Genomic DNA, 6222 nt, shown 5'->3' with positions numbered 1-6222 from the left:
ACGTGAACATGTATACCTAACACTGAGAAGTCAATTATTAATCGATTACCTGTCTTCATTTGTAATCAGGGCTAAATAATCAAAACCAAGGACCAATTGACAACCTAAAACAAATAAGATGTCATCAAGAATGCATATACGATTACTGGACATTTTTCGAAAAAGCAACGTTAGCGAAACAATTTTACACGTATTCCAGTTCGTTAAATTTCTGCCAACCAACCAATCTGTCGACAGCAGGGATGGCGAAGTTCAACCAGAGAAACCAAAGTAGAAGAAAAAGATTAGGATTACTGATTACAAAGTAATATTATTGATTATGAATCGCGCGAAAAAAAATACAGCGCCGAGGAATTCTCGATTATAATTTCCTTTCACCAAATATCCTTGTTACGAGCGAAACACTCGCATCAGTCGCAATTATGTACAATCCAAATTGTCGCACAGACATAGGAATCTATTGTCACAATCAGTCGTCGATGAAATATACAACAATGAATAAGTGGCAAGTAACATATAAAAAAAGAAGTCAAAAGAACTATCTAGAAGAACATCAAACTATCTAAAAGTAAGCATCTACAATGAAAATCGAGGTGTCGAAGAACCTCCTACCTTTCTACCCGAACTGGAAGTAAAATCCAAAAGAGAACTCGTACTTTCACGAAAGCACGTTGTCAATAACTGCAGGTGACAGAGCCAGGCAGTAGACTGTCGCGTCCAATATATCGGAGAGAGGAGCTCCGGTAGGTCTTTCTATTCCCGTATATAACTATGCGAAACTATATATCACAAAGGATGACCTGTTTACACCATTTCTATTTATTTCATTGTGCGAGGAGGTCCACTCTATAGCTAACCAAGGTTCCCAAGTGTTCAATGATTTGGAGATCTCGATCAATAAGGGTTGTTTGTGAGAAGGCGGGTCTTGTTGACGCCTATAAAGTATCTCTGCCTATCCATGCTTGCCGTATCATCCGGATCATTTTAACTGCTATTAAGGTCACTGGAAAGACAGTGATTCCCCTAGCATGCGGTGACTAAAAATGTCCAGACTTTCGACAGTTTTGGCAAGTTTCTTCACTCTTACAGCGTGATGAATCTGAAGAATTAATGAAGAATACTTTTTATTTTGATTCTTGAAACAATGTAGTGTAATTTCAAATTTAGAAGAAAAACACTTTTTATAACGAATGAAGGGGAAAATTGTTCAGACACAATTTTTGATTTCTTCACCAACGTTATTTTAAACACGTCTCGTCTGGAACCCCATTATACATGTACATGTACCCTAATCCGCCAGAGTACAATAGGGCCCACTACGTTTTCTAGGGGGACATTTTCTTCTTCTACACCAGGAGCAGGTCACATGTACAGTCCTACCAGAAAGTAAATGTCGACCGTTTTTTTAAATATCGTAGAGATAAAATAAGTTATTTGAATGCGGTTTTTAACAGAGTATAGTTGGTCATATATCTGTTTTATTTGGATGCACCTAATTCCATCCCTTCATTATGTAACAAACATTTCAAAAAAGGTCCAAAAATCCAAAAAAAATTATTTCATGTGCCTTTTCAAATATTCAAATGAGCCCATGAACTGTGCTTTATCACCATCATTTTTTGGCACTTGCAATTCCATAGAGTGTGTTCGATAGTCATGACAAATGCACATTTCTGTTCAGGATTTTTATGTTATTTTTTAATCTCTTCCATAACCTTTGATAAAGACCCTCAATCCTTCATGTATGAGCTGAGTTGGCCATAAAGACCCTGACTGACTGCATCGCTATTACTATGCGGGGTGTTCTCAAAGGTCACCAGCTGTCTGAAAAAAACAATCACCTGTTGCGATCTAAAACTAATTTTCAAAATGAAAGAATTTAGGAGGAATTTTCTAGTAATGAAAGCAGAAAACCTTTGTTGCATCATAGTTCATACATACATACATTTTGAAAATAAACGAAAATAAAATAAAATAAAAAAGTTATCTTTTGGACATTTTTTAAATTGCCTGTTACATTAAATGAAGAGACAGGATTAGTTGGGTCCAAATACAACAGATACATGACCAACTAAATATACCATTCTCTGCTGAAAACCGCATTCAATTATCTTATCCTATCTCTGATATCAAAAAACCTGTGGACATTTACTTTCTGGTAGGACTGTTCATCATGGACACGCAACATCATGTATGAGAATCCACTGCGATACTGGCCCCGCATCCATTGCCTCCAGGGTGTACGGGGAATACGCCATCCTCGTATGTAACCAGTTTTCTTCGATTTACTCCGCCTCTCCATATATCAAACATTGCAATGTCAGTTCGGAGATTAGCCTGGGCGTGTTCAATTGAAATTGGTAAAGGCTGTTTGCAACACTGATGATACCATTATTTTCTTTCCAACATATTTTCCTTCATTCCGAAAATTAGCATTAAAATAATTGAGTTGAGTTTGGATATAAAAAATAGCTAACGTGTGTTTTTTTGATTTCCCGAAAGCTCTACGAAAGCGGTGAAGCAGAAATTCAATTTTCCTTGTCGAATCTTTTTTTAACCACCTTTGTCCTTTTTACTGACGCGTCTTTTTTAACTACCAATACCATGTTAGTTTTTGCTATGTGGCGGTTTACAAGGTAAATACGTCTGTGTTATTTGACATAATACGATGTACGTATCGGTTTCAGGTCCGTTTTCTGTCTGGGACTGCCATGTTCGACAATGATTTACGTGAAACTCGTCCGCCCAGCCTGTCGTAGTCGTGACGATTTGGCGGAATCTGGTAGCGGAAACTGCGGTGTCTTAATCAACATTTCGCGGCTGACTATAGGCCTACAATATTAAAAGGACGAGTCATATCGATTGCCATTGATACCAAAATTCGGGCGAACATTCCACTTGCCATGCCCATTGGGAAATAAGCCTCTGTCAGCCAATGAGGGTATGAGGTCGTAACCCTATATAGCTAATAGACGGATCAGACTCCTAATCCCGAGGTCCTAATTTACCACCCCAATAGTTCATCGACAGGATCGCCCATGCAGTTCGCTTCGCCAGCTTTCACTCGAAAAGCAATGTATCTGTACATGTATTCGCCAGGTCGAAAGAAAAAAGGTTCCGGGAACGCCGGCTGTGACAGTTGCCGAAGATATACCGCTAATTGATCAACATGAAAATACCTTTTAGCGATGAAAGCGCGATAACATTTTTATATTTTCTCGTTGCAAATGTGCAAATGTATCTCTACGCATGCAGTGGATGCTTTCTTCTTTAAACTGTAAAGTTGTAGTCTTCTGTCGCAAGACGCTTTTGTATGGCTCGTAGGACTTCGCCATCACAAACTGGTGTTTATCATAACGGCAAATCAATTCGTTCATTCTAAAATCGAGATTGGAAATATTCTTACTGAGATTCTCTTTTGAATCTTTCAATCGTCTCGTGTTCAGGCCGGAATGAACGCGAAAACCAGGACTTGGAAGTGCTTGCAAGTGTTGGAACTGCTTGACAACATGGGTCCGCTGGTATACCAACGCTGGTACCAACGTCGGTACCAACGGGCAAGACCAAATGTTGCCCAACCCTGGTACCAGCAGTTCACTTTCTGGTGGCTTCAGTTTTCTCCTACAGAAATTGTTTACATGTACATGTATATCACATTATCACACCGTATTATCACAATAAATCGGCAATTCGCCTCTGCCCACACGTTCCATGCAGAATCAATCAATCAATTTCGAGCGACAAAATATATGTGTAGGCCTAAGTCTTGTGTTTAAAAGCGTCACCATATCCCCGACTATCGCCAACCGTAAATACGTTTCATTTCCAGGCGTTTGATCCAATTAACGTTCTAGTATAGAATATAATTCAAATTCATGGAACACGGCCAACAAGAGCATGGTTAATTACGGAAGATTGGTTTGACTATAGCGTGGCAGTTGCTTTGACGCCTCAAGCGGCTGCGACTGAATTAGCCTGATTCTGAAGACACCTTTACGTTTATTTCTATCACGGCAGACGCCTCCGCATCTTGTGTTTGAGCTGGAGGATGCTGAGAGAAAAAGAGATATCTACTCATGCTTTGATCAAGAGTTAAAAAACTCGAATCTTGAAACTGATGGATAATTTTGTTATTGAATTCTTTGAAACACTGGATAGGATGGCGAAGAGCGCGGCTGATCGAGCGTGGCTACGCATGTTTATGTCTAGCCGCACCCGCGCTGTCTTAACATCATCAAGCAACCAAACAAAAATCGATGTCCTACAAGACCTGGAAATATCAACTTTGACAGTGTATCGCTCTCCTTGGGTCCCGATATTCCGGTCTTACCTAGATTTGACATCTAAATCAAAGTATATATTTGAATTAATTGTTTATCCGCTCTAATAGGCTAAGCCTCTTTCTCTCAGTTCAACGACTCACTGATTGCTCACCAGTTCAATCACTGGGACTTTCATTGCACAGAAAGGCATTAGCTTTGTAGTACATTCATTTTCTAAGGATCAATTTTGTTCAAAGAACCTGATTTCCTACAAACCTATATTTCATGATTTGAAGAGTTTGTTTTCACAAAGACCAAAAATCCTATCAACCGATTTGAGATTTTGCGTTGTCCCATTTATAAATGTGCTTGCCGGTGTAGAGGTAGAAAATGACCCCTGGAAAAAGTGTCCGGTCCCATTGTATTCGGACGGATTGTGGTATATGGTTTTACTGATGCCATGACCGTCAATAGTTCAGAGATTAAAGACCATAATAGAATCCTTTTTTGACCGGACATTCTACCCAAGGACATTTCCAACTTCTACACCTGTGTCACATAATCTCACGAGTTATGAACCGTTGGGCTTACAGAATATTGAGAAGTCTCTCATTCATACAGGTAACAATTTAAGCTGTTCTTAATAAGCATGCGCAGGCCAACTCAATATCGAAGACACTTGGAAGTAATTACCACACTAATTTCTGCCACGCCAATTTCTGAGCATCAAGTCGTGATTCAAAACACGATTTTTGTAATATTTGCTTACATCATAAAAGAAAATAGCCAGATTCTTCCTCTACCATTGTGCCACTTAAATGGGTTGTGCAATTATTATCACGGTAAAATGCAATTGTCAGCAGATATAGAGATCAATGTTCATGCAAGTATGGTTAACCTTTCATTGAAATCTTGTCAAAATACTGCAACCAACCCCGTGGAATCTAGGCCAGCGATGACCGACCCCATTCACGATACGGACATGGACAATTTTTAAACTTTACATACTTCCTAAAATAGAAATCTGAAGAAAGAATGTCGATATCAGTTATCAATGAGCCGTTCTGAATGAAAATTCCATCGAATATTACAAGAGTGTGGTAAAAATAGACAGAACGAAATACTAATATTGATTGTTGTCCCCACGTCGCGACTGGTGACGACAATAGGTGAAAAAAGTAAATCATGCGAGTGTCTATCTTTTAAATAGCACTCCAGGGGATATAAGTTAGTAAAAAGTAACACCACGCATCCAAAGGTACATGTATATATATATACACGCCGGGCCGGCCTCGTCCTGTCGCCGGAAAGACGACCAGGATGACGAAATCGACTGCATAGGGGTTCTTGAGCCGTGTTACGCCACACTGCGATAACTTGGTCGTGACGCGATAGAGTCCCTAAACCGCGTGTTGTCACTCGGCCACACTACCAGTATTTCGTTGTGATTTGGTCTTCGACGGCCTATGCCAGTGGCATCACTGAGCCGTTAATATGTTAAAGGGAGACTATAGGCAGGTGCAGAGGGGCTTATTTGGCCATCTTCAGGTGACAAATATACACAGTAAGGGCCCTGGGTCATGTCAGACTTGGCACTAAATATATTCCTCGTACAAGCGTGAATCATTTCGACGTATTGCGAGATATGAGAGACCCCTATTGGCGACTTCGTGTAACTTTATCTTGCCTGTCTAGCTGCTGCCTATATTGTCCCTTTAAGCCAACAGCACTGCCAATAGTTTGCTGTGACATGGAGTCCATACCGCCATATCTTGCAGCACTGCAGGACACAAGGAGGAAATTTGCTTGTGACGTGATGATGGACTCCATGAAGCATAGCTTGGACAAACGAACGAAACTTGGTTGTGACAAGACAAATGATATGTCCTTTACATTTTTGGTGGAGTATTGCTGATATTGGGATGTGCCGAAATATGGAGCCCCTGTAACTGGTGTCCTT

The sequence above is a fragment of the Lineus longissimus genome, chromosome 6 (assembly GCF_910592395.1).
Source record: "Lineus longissimus chromosome 6, tnLinLong1.2, whole genome shotgun sequence".
In the NCBI taxonomy this organism is placed as follows: domain Eukaryota; kingdom Metazoa; phylum Nemertea; class Pilidiophora; order Heteronemertea; family Lineidae; genus Lineus; species Lineus longissimus.
This window is presented reverse-complemented; position numbering follows the sequence as displayed.